Source organism: Hydra vulgaris, chromosome 04, assembly GCF_038396675.1.
Source record: "Hydra vulgaris chromosome 04, alternate assembly HydraT2T_AEP".
In the NCBI taxonomy this organism is placed as follows: Eukaryota; Metazoa; Cnidaria; class Hydrozoa; order Anthoathecata; family Hydridae; genus Hydra; species Hydra vulgaris.
In genome coordinates this window covers 16,106,997-16,127,178 of record NC_088923.1, presented here as the reverse complement: position 1 = coordinate 16,127,178, position 20,182 = coordinate 16,106,997, and the positions used below count along the sequence as shown (strand labels likewise).

Sequence of the window (20,182 nt, the reverse complement as noted above, 5' to 3'; positions counted from 1 at the left end):
ACATAAACGAAAATGAACTTTTTTTTGAGTGCCAGCAATTTAAATATTACATTTCAAAAGATGAACATTTATTTACAGAGTTTTACTCAACATTAAAAAGAGACCACTTGGAATCAACTTTTCCAAATATTGAAATTTCCCTTAGAATTTTTCTGTCAATGATGGTCTCAAATTGCACTGGCGAGCGATCATTTTCAAAACTAAAACTTATAAAAAATGAACTCCGCTCAACCATGCTGCAAGAAAGATTGAACTGTTTGTCGTTAATGTCAATTGAATCAGATGTTCTTTTAACCATTGATTTTGATGATATTATTAAAGAATTTTCAAGAAAAAAATCACGTAAACGTCACATGTAAATTTTATCATTGCTTTAATAAATGTTTCCTATTTTAGTATTTGATTTAATTTTTTTACTAAGGAAAAATGGGGGCCCCCAAATTAAGTCTAGCCTAGGGCCCCCGATGGCCTTAAGACGGCCCTGTTTTTTAATAATTAAAGGAAGTATCCAGAAGTTTTCAGAAGCATGCAGAAGCTTCCAGAAGTTTCCAGAAGAAGCATCTGGAAGCATCCAGTAGCATCCAGAAATATCCAGAAACATTCAGACGCATCCAGAAGCTTCCAGAAGCATTAAAAAGAAGCATCTAGAATCTTCCAGAACAGGTTCACACAGTTCATTTTACTATATAAGAGACATGTAAATCGACATGTAATTCAGTCAGTATATGGAAGTCAATCAGTCAGTATTATCAAGACAGTTTATCGAAGTGAGTTTTATCAAAGTGTTTTATCGAAGAACATCAATACAAGAAGTGAAATACAACAAGTGTTTCGTTACATCAATACAGTCCACATCCAACCAAGACGTTGTGTTCCACAGAGCATTATTATATCATCACAAGGTAAACGTAACACGGTAAGCCTTGAGTAGCGTGATTATTTATTTTTATTATTTTTATGACTTCAAGTGCAAAAATGGCTCTCGACAGTCTTGGATTGGAACTAAGAAAGAAAATTATTGGCGATTACGTAAGTGGAATGTCACAAAAAAGTATTTGTGATAAATATCGCGTGAAAAAATGGACCGTATCAAGACTATGTTCCAAATATCGTTCTACGGGGAAGTTGGCAGCAGATAACAAAGGTGGAAGACCGCGTTCCACCACTTCTAGAGAGGATTCTATGATCGTCAGATCCGTCAAGAAGGATCCCTGGATATCATCAATCGAGATACAAAAGCAATTAAAGCTGCCTGTATCGGACCGAACAATCAGACGACGTGCTGTTGAAGCCGGATTGTTTTCTCGACGCCCTGCAAAGAAACCACTGATTTCACTAAAAAACCAGAAGAAAAGACTCCTGTTTGCTACATCTCATATTGACTGGAATGTGCAGAAATGGCGAACTGTCCTGTTCAGTGATGAATCGAAGTTCAACATCATTGGGAGCGATGGCATTTGCCGTGTACGTCGACCGGCCGGAAAACGCCTCGATTTACATTACCGCCATAAGACCGTGAAGCATGGTGGAGGCAATGTAATGGTCTGGGGGTGTTTTTCTGCTAACGGTCTAGGTCCAATACATCGAAGCGATGGAGTAATGGACCATTTCATGTATAAAAATATCCTGAAAGATGTCATGTTACCTCATGCTGAATGGAATATGCCAATAAAATGGGTTTTTCAGCAAGACAACGATCCGAAACACACTGCAAAAGTAGTCAAGCAGTGGTTTCAATACAACCACCTATCGGTGATGGATTTGCCGCTTCAATCTCCGGATCTCAACCCCATCGAGAACCTGTGGGAGATCGTCAACCGCAGAATTAATCGTGAAGGTGTTCGTAATAAGGATCAACTGTTTGAGCAAATCCAAAAGGCCTGGGCAGCGATTCCACAAAGTTTCATCGATCACCTGATCAAATCTATGCCTCGAAGATGCAAGGCTGTGATCGACAACAAAGGATTCGCCACGAAATATTGATAGCGAAGTACAGCTTGGTCAACATTTTGTCGAGTTGCACTTGTTTTGTCCAGAAGGAAATCAAGTTTTTTTAAATAGTTTTGATTAATTTATCAATTTTCGTGAACAAATAATGAACTTTGTGATGAATAAAACTTGAAGAACTTTGTCTCTAAACAGTTACATAGTTATTTCTCTAAATTGAAAAAATGCAGCACTTTTATATAAAGAAACTGAATTAGCATTATTTGGTTGCACTCGTTTTGTCCGATACTGTATATATAATTTATATATACAGTTAAAAATATAAGAATGAGGTTTTAAATAGAATAATGAAATAAAACTCAAATTTAAACTAAACGCGATGTTTAACGCCCCTATTAGTTACAATAACTTTAAAACTTCTTTGCATGAAGTTTCGGAAACTAACTATAATTGTGAAAAAATATTTATATTTTTAGTAAGGGACTAATTTTAGATTTTTTTTACTGAAATGCTATTAAATATTCGTACGCAAACGACTTAAATGAAATCTACGTTGTCAATTTTTTTTAAGTTACTTTTTTAAATTATAACTTACCCAATGTTACCATAAGTTACATTAAAGTTACCTTAAGTCACACAAAACAATATCATTGTCTCTTTATCGACGGCAGAAACATGCTTCTAGAATAATATATCATAAAATAAACTTACACATGCTAAACCTCTATTTAAAAGAAATGAAAGCGCTAAACATTTATCAAATTAATATCTATGTTAGTATACATTTTATGCTAAAATGCAAAATGGGATTAGTTCCTTCACGATTTACAGAAAACTTCTTTCATTCAATTACCAATAAGTTTAACGCAAGAGCAAGTGGTAACTTTATTGTACCCCCCCCCCCCCAAAAAAAAAAAAAAAAGACAAAAAAAAAACTTTCAGTTCTCTATTTCTTATTTATATAAGGTAACCTGGGGCAAAGCAAGACACTTTTAGGGAAAATGTTTATAACTTGAGAAGAATCACGTTCCACAACAAGAAATTTTACAAGCCACTAGCACATTATGTGTCTAATGATCTCTTAAATATTTGTGATGATAGGTTGTTGCATTGGTACATAATTAAGTTCAAAATGGCAGCAGTTACCCTTTCTCACTTTCCCCAAAATCTGGAACAAAGTTAGACAGATTTCATTTGAAGAAAAACTGAGTGAAAATATAATTTTCAATAAAATTAAAACAGACTTTTGATAAATTCGGTCTGATTAAATATAAGAATGCAAATAAAAACACAAAGGTATCATTTTATAATGTAATTTTTCCTTTTAAATCAAAAAACATGATAGGAATTAAAAAAATAATATCAATAAAAAAAATGCATATGCAAAGTTTCATGTTAGTCAAAAAATTTGAATAAAATTTATTCACATAAAAAGCAAACATCGTTTAATGTGCAGTCTTCGTGTACCCAAACAGTACATACGCAACAAGCTATCCAGTCAATTTGGGTACTATTACACCATTTCCCTTGACAAACTAGACAAAACCATTTCTCTTCATTGTTTACATCTTTTTCAATCAAGCATTTCTTTAATTTTCTTTTCTTTTTGTTCTTTTTTATATATTTTTTTTGTTTAATTTATTGTCATTATTGTCATCTCTTTTCTAGTAAATTTTTTTTCTTGTTCTTTTTTTTTTCCTATTGTTTTTTTCTCATTGTTCTTTTCAAGTAAAATTTTTTTTCTATATGGAGAACTAGTTATAATCTGAGATTTTTCAGCTAATTTTCTTTTTGGAGGATAAAGTTTTGGAATTTGAAGTATTTCTTCAAAAGAACTTGATGAAGTAACAGTGGTCTCTGAAAGGCTTTCATTTGGCTTTAATTTATCATGACTCGTTAATTCTAATGTAGTCAACTCTGGCTGCTGTAAAATTTCACTTTTTTTTTGTTATTGCATTCAAAGCAGGGTTGGTACCCAAAAACCCAAACCCAAAAACCCACCTAAAAACCCAAGACCAAAAACCCAACTTAATGGGTTTTTGGTCTTAAATTTTTATTATTTATTGTTTTTTTTTCATAAATAAATTTCCATTAACACACAAGATTTGATGCTGCTCAATAATTGTTCTAACAAAAACAAAATATGAAGTTTGTTAAATCATAATTGAAAATTTTATTTTACTTAGCAATAACATTCAAACTTAAATATTTAAGACAAAGTTATCTAACAACTTAGTCATCAGCAATTGTGCATCTTGATCTTAAATGTCTGTAAATTCATACAAGCATTTTGCTTCAAATAATCCCAAAAGATGAGAAAAATCTTTCAATGGATCCAGAACAAGCTGGACATGTGCGCAACTGCCATAAAAATTTTGCAAAATTTGCAGGCAATTTGGAAGACTCAGATTCCTTCCTTTCTATAATTCTCCACCAATTTGTTGCTGATGTTGTGCTTTTACACTATCGCTGAATAAATATGTTGGGAAACAATTAGCATCTTTTAGTTTAAATGCATAGTAGCCTGGCATAAATTCAGGATATACTTCATTTAACCATTCCTCGGCTTCTTCATCTTGACTTCTATCCAATGTTCTTCCTAAGTAAATAAGTAAAGTTATAAAAACTGTACAACTGTTTTTATTTAAAATTGATCAGATGCAATATTTTAATTTTTTTACAATTGTTTAGTTACCTTCATATTTTGGATCTGTTAAATTGGCCAGAAAATGATATGGAACAATTGCTTTCTTAAACCTCTTCAAAATGTCATCTTTGTACAAAGCCAACTTTTCATTATGTATGAGGCTTTGCCAAATCTCAACTGCCTCAGACAAAGTTGTATCGTCTGCCCGCAACTACAGTAAACACAATAATTTTGTTAATAATTATGTAAATAAAGTTAATGATTGCATGGTGCCTAATATAAGTAGTTTTAATATACTTATTATAATTAAATTTAAAATATCTAGTTAATAACTAATTTTATTAACCTTATCTAACGCAACACCAACAATTTTCAGTTGTGCATATAAATTTATTGCTTCTCTCTGTATTGACAGATTGTTAATTAGGCTTCCTATCGAAGGATCAATGGATTCCATATGCTCACCTCTAATGTCAACGTACAGAGAATGATTAGAAATGTATGTCTGTAAACAATCTAGTTGGGAGTTCCAGCGAGTATCATTGGGTAGCTGTGGCATCAGTCCACCATTTTCCAATAACCATCCAAGAAAATTTAACAAAGAAATATTAAAAAATAATTTCGTTAAAATAAAGCTAGGATCTCTGTTGTCATAATTATCATTAGGCTTATATCATTAACACAGCTGTTTTATTTCAAAGTATTGTATTACAGAATATGATCAATAAGTATTTAACAATCTAGAATTCAATACATACGTTTGGTTGGTGATGATTACGAAAATATTTATGAATTGCTATAATATGCTTTACTATGGACTTCGAAGAGACATACTTTTCAACCAAAATTTAAATAATGAGCAGAAAAACCATATGTTATTAACTTAGGGGCTTCAGCCTGCAAAAGTCTACTCATTTTAGACATTTTTATTTCGTTGTCAGTGCATACTGCAAATACCTAAATAAAAAAAAAAAAAAAAAAAAAAAAAAAAAAAATATATATATATATATATATATATATACATTAAATAAAACAGCTAAACATTTAACACTTACATCTTTATTGAATGTTTCTTTAGCAATTTTGATTGCATCCTTAGCAGCTTGAGTGCAATATTCTGCTGTTTTTGACTGGCTTCCAGTGTCAATTGCAGAAATGAGATAGGGTTTATTTCCATTTTGGATGCTTTGATCAATTATAGGATCATTACTGAATGTACTCCAACGATCTTGAATTAGGGTAACAGCACAATCACCAGCGTGATCATTTTTCATTAAACTGATTACTTCTTCCTTTATCTTTACTAAGAGTTCTGAAGATATCTGTTTTCTATTTGGTGGCTCATATCCAGGTCTAAGTTTTTTAAGCAGCTTGGTAAATTCAAGATTTTCTACTACATTGAATGGTATATTTGCTGAAAAGAAAAACCTTGCAACTTGTAAATCCAGTTCATTTTTCTGATTGCTTGTGGTTGTAGTAACAAATTTAGAAATGGATGTTTGCCTTTGCATTGTCATTGCAGTTGACTGAATAACTGACGAATAAAAAGAATCACTAATAAAGCTTAAGCAATCTTGCTCCTTATCATCGGAGAGGTTAGACTTATTTGATGCTGCAGATGTAGATAGCCTTGACTCTAAAACTGATATATCGCTTAATACTTCAGCAGAATTATTAGCGCTTCCTTTATTCTTTCTTCTGCATTTAGCCAAATTGATCTTAACTCTCTCTATTTTTTTGATTATGCTCACTTCGCAATAATTACAAATTACTCTATTTGGTTGATCACTTACTATGGTCACTTCATTCCACTCACTAGCCTTATTTCTTCCCCCTGAATGATACTTTGGCATGTTGAAGAAGTATAATCTACTTATATTTTAAATTTAATTAAAAAGATAAATCTATTTAAAGATATATTTATACTATAAAAAAATGCAATTTGATTATTAATTAAGCTTTTGTATAAAAAAAATGAGCAATAGCTTTATTATATTATATTATAAACTATAAAAAGTTGTTAAGATATTTTTAAATTTGTTACTTAAGGTTTATACCAAACTTTAGCAAAAACCCACCCAAAAACCCAGCTGGGTTGGGTTTTTATCAACCCTGATTCAAAGTGAATTTTATGAGGTGTGGATAACCTGATTTTATAACTATTATCACTCAAAAATGTCCTTGGATATTCATTTTCTAACAAAAACACCTTTTTAGTCAAAAGCTGATACAGTGCAACATCTACTGTTATTGCACTTCACAACTGTTTTAAAAACAGTTGTCCTAGCTATTATTTATCATTACTATTATTCGTCTTCCTGAATGGTTTCGCATCCATCTCATACATGCTTGATTTAAAAGGGTTTTCAAAGGCTTAAAAAATCCACGGTCCGATTGTTGAAGTTTATGAGTTGTGTGTGGTGGTAGAGATAGCAAAAACAATCCATTGTCACAAGCATAGTCTATAAGTTTTAAGCTTTTGGTATGAGAACGATGACTGTCAAATATAAGTAAAACGTTGTAGATCAAGGTGCATAGTACATGTTTAACAAAATGTTGTATATATTCAAGAAATAAATCAGTATTAACCCAGCCATTTTCTGTGCATCCTTGAATAGTTCCAACTGGAGCATTACCTGTGAGTAATAATTTCTTTTTTTTTTGCGCTTAAAAATTATCATGGTTGGTACATAATGACCAACAGAATTACATGCACATAAAATTGTTGTTGTGACTCCTTTTTCCCCACTTGTCACTAATGAAACACACCGTTTTCCTGAGAATGAGATAACTTTTAATGGCTTATGGGCGCATGAAAACCCAGACTCATCACAATTTAAAATTTGGATGTGGCTAAAAGTGATATTTATCTAACAAATTCTCTAAATTACTAAAATAGATTTTAATATTATCTTTATTCAAACCAAATACTCTATTTATAGAAATTGCTTCTGGTTTTCTTAGTGATAAATCAGGATGGCGTTTTAAAAAGCCTCGTGCAAAGTCTTCTCCTGCTAATTTACTATCTTTGTAAAAAGGATTTGGAGTTAAATTTTTTTTGCAGAACTCAAATACTATCAATCTAATATCTATCATTGAGAGACCATAAAATGAATTGCACATATCTTTATATACTATAAATACCATAAAATGAATTTTCTATATCTTTATATAATAATATACTTATTTAGATCTTGTTCTTAGTTATGAGAAAGCACTTTTCTAAATCTTCTAAAGTAAATTAGTATGTAAACCACTTTTAGGTGAAACCTTTTTAACACACCGATGTAGTGAATCTTTTGGCACACTAAAGTTTTTACAAGCTTTTCTTAAAGATATCTGCTTCAACTTTACTGCTGTAATAGCATTTTTCATGTCATCTTCGTTCCAGTTAGCTTGATTAGTTTTTCTCTTGTAGTTTCTCATTTAAAATTTTTTGGTCACTAAACGACAACAAAGTTATGTTATATTCTTTTAAAGTTTCTAATAAAATTATGTTTTACTTTTACATAAAATTCTTTCATAAAATGATGATACCAAGTTTACAAACTCGCTATCATCAGCAAGTTTATAAACTTGCTATCGTAAACGTTTACTTAGACGATCTTTTTCAGTAACTAGTAAAAAAATGGCTGCATACGTGGATTTTTTCCACAAAAGAAAAAAAAATTAATTTTGATTTTTCAATCAAATTGACGCAACTCGTAAGCTTTAAACCCACTTTTCTATGTCATATTATATGAAAAAACTGATGGAAACTACTTTAAAACATAAAAAAAAACATGCAATTTTTAATATAATAAAACAAGATTGCTAAATCATTTCAAAAAAATTCTGTACAAAGGTAGAAAACCTAAATGTCTCACTTTGCCCCGGTGTCTCGCTTTGCCCCAGGTTACCCTAACAAATTAATTCCGAAATACACCTTAATTACTCTTCTTGACAATATATTCTCTTTTAAATCAAAACTTAAAAATCTTGTTCTTAATATAGATAGTTACATAGAATTGTTCTAGTTCACATGATAAATCAAAACTTAAACTAAAACAATCTACAACGTGAGAAAAGTCGGATTTATAAAAATAAAAATAATAAAAATATATATATATATATATATATATATCTAAAAAACATTTAAAAAAAAAAATACACACGCTCAAATCATATTACAACTAGAAAAAACAAGGCAAAATTTTATCACAATAATATTTAAAATATTTGTGCATAAGAATGACAATGTTTATGTGTATCTTGTATATGTTTCTTTAGCAATTTTGATTGCATCCTTAGCAGCTTGAGTGCAATATTCTGCTGTTTTTGACTGGCTTCCAGTGTCAATTGCAGAAATGAGATAATTTAATTTATTATAATTTAGTCGTTCTTATTTTTTTTTTTTTTAAATAATTTAATTTACGTTTGCTTTTATTTATTAATATTGCTGTTGATTTTTTTTTTTCTTTTTTTAGGTGTCACTCCAATCAGTAACGGATCCAGCATTTTTTAGTGCTAGAAATAGCTAACTTCCGGACATGGAGCAAACTCCAAACATTTGTATGTTTACACTTATGCCAAATAATGAGCCTTTGCAAAAAACTACAATGATTGGAGGCTGAGAACGAAAAAGCTCTTTGAATTCATCCCCCCACTCCAAACGTAAGGGGTAACAAGTTGATAAAATATTTTTTGCACTATTCTCAACTAGACTTATATTCATCGATAAATTTTAAGTTTCATAGTATTTTCTCTCAGCGTTCAAAAATTATGACCATATAAAATTTGTAACCTTCTCAAATTGAGGGGAGTTTAAACTTTATATGGTCATAATTTTTGAATTTTGAACTATATATTAGTTTTAATTGAAAACATGATATCATTATTACATCTTTAATGATCATCTACAGGAATCTATAGCAACAGTACCCCAGAAAAATTAATCCAGAAGCATAGTCAGACTTCTTATTTATACTAATTTTCATTTTAAAGGTATTTATTGTTGTGTAAGCATTAGATTCTTAACGGCACAAAACAAATTGAAAAATAGATTCACATTTCCCAACCCAAAAAAGTTACTTATTTCAAAAAACTATGCATTGTTCCGACTAATTGAAATTTATTATCTGTTAATTTTTCTTCCAGATAAAACATTTGCTTTGCGTTAGACCCCATTTTTAATACCCTTTTCCTGAAGATTAGGATTTTCGATAAAAATCTCTTTTTATTTGTATAAGCCATTTTGAATAAAAAATATATTTAAGAATTTGCATAGTGAGCTAATAATTAAAACTTAGAGAGTCGTTTTAACCACTTATAACATACAAAAAAAAAAAAAATCTAAAACTTTTCTTCTGAAAAACTGATAAATGTTTTTAGACCCACATTACCCCTTAGACCCACATTACCCCATTACCACGCTACCATACTAGAAATTTAAGCATTAGTTTTGCTGGTATTTATTTAAATTATTTTATTTAGAATAAATAATTATATCTAAATGAAGGTTGTGCTGTTTGATCGAAAGATCAAACAGCAACAAAAAAAAAGCTATAACTCTGAAAATAGCATATGAAAACTGGCTTGCACAAGCTCTTATATAGGTTTTAAAACCATTGAGCAAGTAAAAACTATGTTGTAAGTTCAACAATATTCATCGTTACCGTTAGTCTATCCCGTGTTGTCTTATGTTCTAAAAAATGTCCGAGTCGCAAAACCAGTTGAATGCATTGTAGTTTTACGTAAAAGTGGACTTGTAAAACAAGTTCAATTTATTTATAACAAAATATTAAGATAAAAGATATTTTAAACACAAAGAAGAGTTGTTGAAAACTAGTAGAGTAGGGTGCTCGAGTCTGTTGATGTTTAATTGCTGACTACAAAAGAACAAAACACCCATAATCACGATATATATATCACATATTCCCAAGAGGAATTTTAACCGTTTTTCCAATAACAACTTGATACGTATAGTTACAATACCACAATATAACTCGATTAGCGCAATATTCCCTGCTGCAAATAATGGCAGAAATGCAGTTACTATTGAAATAACAAAACATTGTTACCCAGAATGGTACAGTGTACTACTTAGGCTAAAAGCATTTGTATTAGATCCACGTTGTAAGCTTTTAACGTTTTTTGAAGAATTTATTTGAAATTAAACATATTCCACTATCAGAGTTGAAATGTAAGCTATTGTTATGTCAGTATTGGAAGAAAATAATGAAAAAGTTTCAATTTTCTTCCAATACTGACATAACAATAGCTTACATTTCAAAAAAATCAATCTCAAAGCGAGCACGGACCAGACTTACCGAAGTCAATGAAGGGGTCGGAATCGATATTGACTGTCAACGAAACCTTTTAGAGTTTTGATAGCACAAAATGTTACCTAAAATTTAGGTGTATTAGCACACAAGTATATGTATATACCTACATCTTCAGTACCATCAGAATCAGGGCTGTCCCGAGGGGGTGCGTACTAATTAATTTACTAGGAGACAAGACACCCTCAGTCTCCTAGTAAATTAATTAGTCAACAAATTTGGACTCTGGAGTCAGCAAAATTGCATTTGTAGTTGGCAGTCGGCAAATGTTGGAAAACGAGGACTTTCCCAGTCGGCAAATTTAGTTGTAAATGCGCATTAGAAACTCGTTTAAATACGTATCGATGTGATATGTATGTTAGCCATTTTATCGTGTCGAATACGCATTAGAAATACGCATTAGATGCGTATAAAGACAGGTATACAATACGACGCCTACTGAGTATCAAACTCGCATTTGTAACTCTTGTAAACACGTATAAAACACGATAACCAGAGAATACTCAATACGATATTTTCCTGGTATTACATGCGCATTTAAAACTTTCCAGAATACGCATTATTTGTTAGCCATTTTATCGTGTCAAACGGGCATTAAAAATAGCTATCAGATGCGTATAAAGACAGGTATACAATACGACGCCTACTGAGTATCAAACTCGCATTTAAACACGTATAAAACACGATAACCAGAGAATATTCAATACAATTTTATTAACTAATATGAATTCATAACATAATGATAATGACTAGCAGAAAGCAACCCGTAATACGGGTTATGAGTTATTAAATCATTAATAACAATAAAAACACATTAATAACTTGATATATTATCTAAAAAATTAAATACAAATTTATTTGTAAATGTTTTAACTTTGACTCCCCATCAGCAACATCATTGCTTATAGTCAAAGACGAAGACCGCAATTAACATCAGTTGAGTTCTTTTTAAAGTCTGTCACAACACAGGTACCAGAAACGGAAAGTCAAGTAAAGCCTGCAAATACCTAAAAAATGAAATTAAAAAAAAAATTTTTAATTACAAAAGTACTATTTGCATTTTATTGTTAGTAGAATTAGGATAATAATAACAGAAAATATATACTCTGTGTCTACAGAATAACTAAAAAAGATTATAAAAAGGCTAGACAACACAATGTAGTAACGCTGGGAAATAACACCACAACTTAATAAAATATTTTATTAGCTTAAATACTTGGAATGAAAAGATTTTATTTATTACAATATTTGAACAATCGAGGGACAATTATAGTTAAACAATTTAAACAATTATACCATAAAATAGCAAGCAAATCGTAAAATATTTCTTAGAAATGATCTATTTTTTTCATTTGACTACTATTTTCAAGTTGCCTATAAGCATTTACATTATAACTTCGTTGAGCCTAATACTATCTATTTCAATTTAACTATTTACATTAAACATATTACCAGTATCTTATATTGCTGCAACTGAATAAATGAACGTAAAAGAATCTTACAAATTGTGATCTTTTCTAATCAAAGTCTTTATTTAAACTTAAGATTTATTGAAATCCATATCTTTTTATATGTTTACATACATTAGTGGTTTATCAAAAATATTAATTAACATTTATTTACATCAATTATTTTTAATTAAAAAAGAATCTAGACTACAATGCACAAAATTGTTTTTACCTTAATGCATAAAAATAATAAATGCGCAATCTTGTATAAAAAAATGAAGCAATGTCAATCAGTATATTTTACTCTAAATTAAATATTTAAATGACGAATGGGGCAAGATGACAACCTACAGTTATCTCTTTTATATCTCTGTTATATTTAGTTTTGCTTAACTTACAGTTAAGCAAAACTAAATATAACAGTTGATTTTAGCTGAAAGCGAAGTAGATTAATTTTACTAGATTTATCAATGGTTTCTTTTTGAATATTATTTTTGTGACGAAAGCTAAGAATTAAAAAAGTTTTTCCGGCATTGAGAAAAAAACTTTTTATCCTCGTTTGACTTGATTTATTACATTTGCTACATCACCAGCTAAAGGTAAGTTTTAATTTTTGGGACAGACTAAGATACAGGCGTTTTTTGAAACAGTCGTCATCTTGCCCCATGTTCCCCTATATATCTATTCGCATACCTTTAAAAAGTGGTATTACACTTTACACAATGAAATATGGAAATACATCATTTTCTACTTTCAAAAGGAATTTATTTATTTTTTCTAGTCTGTTATTTTTTCTAAGAAAAAATATTTATAAAGATACAGAGAAATATAAAATATACTGAAATATAGGCAGATTTATGTTTATAAACTTTTGTGTCAACAAATTACAGTCAGTTTTCCATGTTAAATACATAAAATATATATCTAATATAACATATATCAAATAAATCCAATATAAATTAAAACAAAATAGTAAACTTACTCAAATCAGTATCAGTTATACCGTGTGAAGTAACTAAAAAACACTTTAATTCTTTTCAATTGCTCTAAAAAATAACTTTCAGCTCTTTCCAATTGCACTAAAAAGAAAAAAAAAACTTACTCAGATAAGTTGCCAAGTTCTTGAGAATCTGAAAACAAATAAGTAAAAAAACAAAGAACAAACAAACATTTATTTGTTAAAACTACTATATTTAAACAAATTAAATTTAAAAGTGTAACGCCAATTCTTCTTAAAGGCTAAAAAAAATTTTCAGCTCAAATTTGCTTGCATACCTTGCTTGTAAAACCATGTGAATAAGAAACACATTTAGAAAAGCCAAGAAACTACTTAAAGATGACATATGCAACATTGAAGTTTGAACGTTCACTGGACTAATTATTAGCAAATGTTTTTAAAAAATTCATAAAAATTTACATATATTCGTTCTTTTATATTGCATAAATCCATCATATGATAAATCTGAAATGAAAAAATGTAATGGATAAGTAAATACAAAGAAAAACATCATATATGAATCACAAATCAATATATCAGATAGAGATAAGATGTCATGATAAGAGAGTAGTAGTTGTTAAATATTGTTATTTCATGTTAGCTTTTAGAAAAAACAATTCATGTTAGTACGTCATGGTTCTAAAAATTCAAATTAAGATATAAACAAAATGTATATATGGCAAAATGATTTTTCTTGGGTGACTTTTACTGAACGATTAAAAGCAGTGAGTTTCAATAATAAAACCACTTATAATTTTTAACAATAGACACCAACATAAAGGTAAGCCAAATGTAACAACATTAGTAACATAAATAACAACTTTATGCAAAATCTTGCTCAACACGTTTGCCGAGTCACACACTTTGAAAACATGGTCCATAAATATTATAAGAAGTGTTTATATATGTTATATAAATTTAAATAAATATATTGTGTTTTATAGTTAGTATATATGTTTATATTATGTTGTTTCTATGTCATGGAAACAACATAATATAAACATATATACTAACTACAAAACACAATATATTTATTTAAATTTATACAACATATATAAACACTTCTTATAATATTTATATACACAATAGATACATTTTATACTATTTAAAAAATGCATTTATAAAACAATTATATAACACATATTACCACATACATATATTTATCAAAAACATTTTAATTTTGAACATAATATAAACATATATGCAAACTATAAACATATATAACTTGAATTGCGTGAACAAAAAATTTAAAAATAACATGAAAAAATCTAAAAAGATTCATATATATATATATATATATATATATATATATATATATATATATATATATATATATATATATATATATATATATATATAAATATGTATATATATATATATATATATATATATATATATATATATATATATATATATATATATATATATATATATATATATATATATATATATATATATATATATATATATATATATATATATATATATATATATATATATAAAGACATATATCTCGTAATAAAATATCAAATTATAATCATATTTAATTTAAATCAAATACTTATTGAATAAAGAACAAAAAACAGATAAAAGAACTGCAATCCTAATAACAAAATTTAACGCTTAGCAACAATTAAAATGTCAGTGCTGGCTCGAAATTTTAACTTATTTTTCTAAATTTTCTAAAACAGAACAAAAAAAGGTAATAGCATAACAGAAATGTCAATAAAATAGTAATCAACGGAATAAAATAAGCAAGGTATGAAATGATAGGATTTAACGTATATTTGAATTATATTAATTTAGGACTTCATAAAACTAAATTAATAAATTTAAAAGTAGTAATAAATATTTTTATTATAAAGTTTTAGTAACTCTTTTAGTGCAAAAAAGTACTGTAACTGTACTGGAGATAATTTACTAAATTTCTTAAGAAACCTTTTTAATTTAAATTTTATTTTTGCTATATCAGTTTAAGCTTGCGCTTTAAAAGCAAAGAATCTTGTTTTTCCCTTATTTGTTAATATTTGATCAAAATCGGGTTCAATATCATTCCGATTTTGATCAAATAATATAAATACGTATTTTTGATAAATAAGTGGTATTGAACTCGAGTTCGAAACTTAAAACTAAACGCGTATTTTTCTGGTATCAACGGCGGTATGTTATACGTGACCAATTCTCCGAGTATTTACAATACTAGATATGCCGACTAGGTTACGTCATATACGAGATACATTAACCCCCCTTTAAGATCTCTTCGAGATGGTCCTAATCAGAATGCGCTTTTTTGACTGTTGGGCATATGATCATTTTTAACAACCGAAACATTGGATATGTTTGTAACCTGGAAACTTAAATTAAAATAAAATTTAGATACAAGTGAAAAAGAACAGCTCTAAATAAATGACATCATTAAATGAAAAATTGTTATTGATTTTTATAAGTACAGCAATAAAAATTATATTGTTTTTGTAACATGTTTTCACCCGTTTGTTCAATTGGTTCCGTTTTAATAAGTTTCTGGCATTTTTGTGATTTTCGACAGCTCTAATTATCAAAAGTAAACCAACTATTATTCCCGTGCGTTCAGAAACGTTAAACGACGAACCTAAGGGCCGTCCCGAAGAGATTTTAAAGGAGGGAGGCGCAACTTATCTTTTTTTTTTTGTGTTGACTAAGACCAAGAAAAACTTTTTTGCCAACTATGATCTTAAAGAAGACCGAGAGAGACAAAAAAGACCTTCGTCGGCTGACATATGCCGACTGCCAACTATAGATCCAGTTTTGCCGTGTCCAATACGCCGTCTAGTAAATTTTGTAGGGGGACTAGTCACCCCTTACACCCCCTCTGTCTTCTCTGTTTATGCTTCAGCTGTTAGGCATATACCATAGTTTTTTACCCAACTTATGTTAATAAAGCAGCTCAACTACTCTCAGAAGTGCAAATGTGCTAATAAGCCAAGGAGGAATACTCGGTGTAGTTAAGGCAATTTGTTAATCATTCGAATTCTTTTATTTGGAATTAGCATGATTTTGTCAAAGTATTATGCCTAAAAAAGAGCTTTAGATGCTATAATTTTTTTTGCATCAAGTTTTCATAATGTTTAAGGAAACTTTTCTCTTATTTATATAATTTTTAAAACGTTTTTATAACCCCTAATTATGAATCTAAAGAACACTATTTTTGAGTCTCTAGATCAATTCCACTCAAAAGCGTTTAATTAATTTTAGTTAAAAATTTTTAAAAAAGTGCTTTTATCTACAATAGATCCTAGCTCTAACACATATTAATACTGTTCTAGTACATATTAATTTAATAAAATTGTCAAACACAACATTTCTGTCAGTTTTTACAAAAAAATATTATAATTCCAACCAAGAAAGAGCTTATAATAAGGAAAAATTGGCAATTAACGATCAGAACCAGGGCCGTCCCAAACGGTCCCCGTGTCGGGGATATCCCCCTCAAAGCTGTTATATATTATTATTATCATTTAATTTTATTTAACATCCAATGTAATTATAAGGTAAAAAGAAAAGTAAGAAAGTTATATCCGGTGATTTTTACTTCAGAATTTTTTCTTCAAAAATATCTTTGAAAATTTCTCTTTGCTCTTTTGCATTCCATCACTCTATCGCATATTTCAATGTTTGTTCAACATTGGAGGGAATTTCGCTTTTGGAAGGTGCATTTTTACCTTCTTTTTATTTTGAATCAAGTTCTTATAATGTAACAACAGCATTTGAGTTGGCACATTTAGCATTTCAGTTAGCAATTTTTGAAGTATATTTGGCAAATGTCAAATATCAAGAAGCTTTTTTTTCTCTCTCTCTCTTTTTGGTGTCTCTAGTTGGAAAAAAACATATACGACCCCCCTCCCCCATGAGAGACCGCTTTGGGACGGCCCTGATCAGAACAGATCATATTATTGAACTATGATGTTAATTTCACCTAAAAAGTTTATTTATTTAAAATCCTATTTAAATTTGAACAATCAAATTTTTTTTCAAATCTTTATTAAATCAATCGTGATTTAATAAAGATTTGAAAAGAAAAAAAGAAAGAATCTTTGGTCTGGGGTTTTTTTTTATGTAACGGCAAAGTTTATCATTTCAATTTTTTTCGTCTTTTCCTGATTCACAGACCTGATCATTTAAGGGAAATATGTTGCGAGCAAAATATTATAAGACGCTCACTGTTAGAAAATTTTAGGGTGTATCATTGAGGGGTGATAGTACATACCAATGTGATATCATTCTAAGTATTTTTAAAATGAGGATTGGCGTCCGTGAGAGAAATTTGCATTTAAATATTTGCTTAAAACAGAAAAAAATGAAATCATCATTGCTTGAAAAAAAATGAATTAAACAACCAAATACTGCATTTCTTAAGGTTTATTTTGAAACAGATAAGCATTAAAATTGCACTTGATAAAAATTGAGTGTTTTTTTGTTATTTTCCACAGCCCTACAGCTTAAAATTTGTCAAAATTGTTATTGTTTTCTGTTACAGTTAAACTTGAATTTTTTGTGTTTTTAGTTATTTTGAAAAAAATTTAAGTGAAGAAATTAAAGTTTTGAAATGCCAAACAAGGCAAAATTTCACACTGAGTGTCGAAACTATGTTTGCATTTTTTGCATGTCAAAAAGTGACCGATCACTGACACCCTTTCTGATAAGCAGACTGACAAAACATTCACCAGAACTTTTGGACTTAAACGATGATAGACTTCCACATGGGATGTGCACAAACTGTCGTTTCCATTGTCAGAAAATTGATGAAGGAAAGGCTACAAAGCCTTTTCCTAACCTCTATGACTTTTCTTCCATCCTTGTGAAACAACCCACACGAAATTCACCTGATTGCAACTGCATCATTTGTAAAATTGCAAAAACCAATGGAAAAACACCATTACCAATGACCAGCAATGTGGTCCCAGAGAGAAGCCCTCCCACAGTTCATAAGAGATGTTCACATTGTCTGACAATAGTTGGACCAGGATTACCACATCATTGTACCTCTGCAACAAGACAGGTCAATCTACTAAGGCTAGCAAAAGAAGACACCAAAGGTGTAGAGATTGTGGTTTCTTCTGTGTTGAAAACACATGATTCATCACCCAATGGTACTGTGCAACTTAGCCAAGTAAGTGGAAGTCCTAAATTACCACTCAAATTTGGTATGTCTATTTGATTAATTTAGAAATTATTATTTTCTTGTTTATGCCTTAGAAAACCAATATTCATAAATCCACCATTCAATTTTTTAAAAATATTTAATTTTTTTTTAGGAAAAGCAGCACCAACTCAACTTTTCAAGGAACCACTTCCTGCTAAAAGCTTGGTGAAAGTTCAGCTTAATACAGGGTTATCCAACAATCGCATAAAACAAATTGCTTCAACACTAAACTTCATCAGCCCTCAAAGAGTTGTTGAGCCTTACTTTGCTAAAAAGATTTCAGAAAAAGGAAAGCTGCTCAATGACTACTTCACTGTTTCAAAAGTGAAATTTTCCAATTGTGATACAATCAGAGAAGTTGTATATTGCAAGGATGTTGCCAGCCTACTGCAGTTTGTGTTATCTGCACGAAATGTTTCTGATCAGCTCTTGTTAAGATTGGAATTGATGGGGGTGGAGACTTTCTTAAGATGAGTCTGGGTGTTCTAGAGACAACTCCAGAACCAACAAGTCCAGTCCTAAAATCACTAAAGCTTTGCAGCTTTTCCTTCAAAGACTCTGGAGTAAAAAAAAAGCTTTTAATTGCCATTTCTGAAGGAATTTCAGAAACATATGAAAGCATACAAAACCTTGTGAAACTGACACAGTCAAACTCAATTCACTTTGTTTTGCCTTGTGATATGAAAGTTGCAAATATCATCTGTGGAATTCAATCCCATGCCAGTAAACATCCATGTTGTCGTGTGATGCTGATTCTTCAAAACTTGGACTATGTGGTTCTTTGAGAACATTTGGAGGCATTAAAAAAGCACACTAAGAATTCATTGCTCATGGAAATGATGTGAATAAAGCTAAACAATTTGGAAATGTCATCCACTCACCTTTGTTGAACTTCCCAAGTGAGTCCCTCATTCTTGATGCAATCCCACCCATGGAAGTTCACTTGCTTCTTGGTGTTGTCAACCATCTCTACAAAAACTTGGCCAACATTTGGCCAGAATGCAAGACTTGGCCAAAGGCATTATACATCCCTCTGCAGCCCTTCCATGGTGGACTATTTTAAGGAAACCACTGCCAAAAGCTGTTGAAAAATGTAGACATTCTTCAGGAAAAGGCTGCAGCTGCATTTGCAGCATTTCCATTCATTGATACATTCAGAAAGTTTGAAAAGGTGGTCGTGGCTTGTTTTGGAATGCAGCTTGATAATAATTACCAAGAACACATTGAAAACTTCAGAAGTTCATACCATGATCTTCCTGCAACCATCACACCAAAGGTTCATGCTGTATTCCTCCATGTGTCCATTTCTTTCTAATTTTAAGCCTCACTGGCAACGGTTCAAGAAGCAGACAACTCACCTAGAATATGGAAAGCATTTGCTTAACTGTGTTGTTGACTTTAACAGTAAGCATGTTTAGTTAGTGTAATGGCATTCCAAACAGAAAGAAGAAAAAATTTGGTAGAGTAGAATAGAAGCTTATTTTTAATTTATTTTCTGAAACTAGTCTTTAGAAGCCTTTTTTATTCAATTGTTGCTTTGCTATTTTCGCAAAATGTATAATTTTTGAATGGAATACAGAAAAAAACAATGTTATTTAAACTTTTCCAATCAAGAATATGGGTTTTAATTATGACTATTAT

General features: G+C 30.0%; 1 long non-coding RNA gene across 1 annotated transcript; it reads right to left on the bottom strand.

Moving 5' to 3' along the window:
- Positions 1-11,724: 11,724 nt before the first annotated feature.
- Positions 11,725-14,276, bottom strand: LOC136079001 (uncharacterized). Its single transcript, XR_010637850.1, has 3 exons — positions 13,638-14,276; positions 13,345-13,441; positions 11,725-11,921 (listed from the first exon to the last, which is right to left on the bottom strand). It is a non-coding gene; the product is annotated as an uncharacterized LOC136079001 (long non-coding RNA).
- Between the last annotated feature and the right edge of the window lie 5,906 nt (positions 14,277-20,182).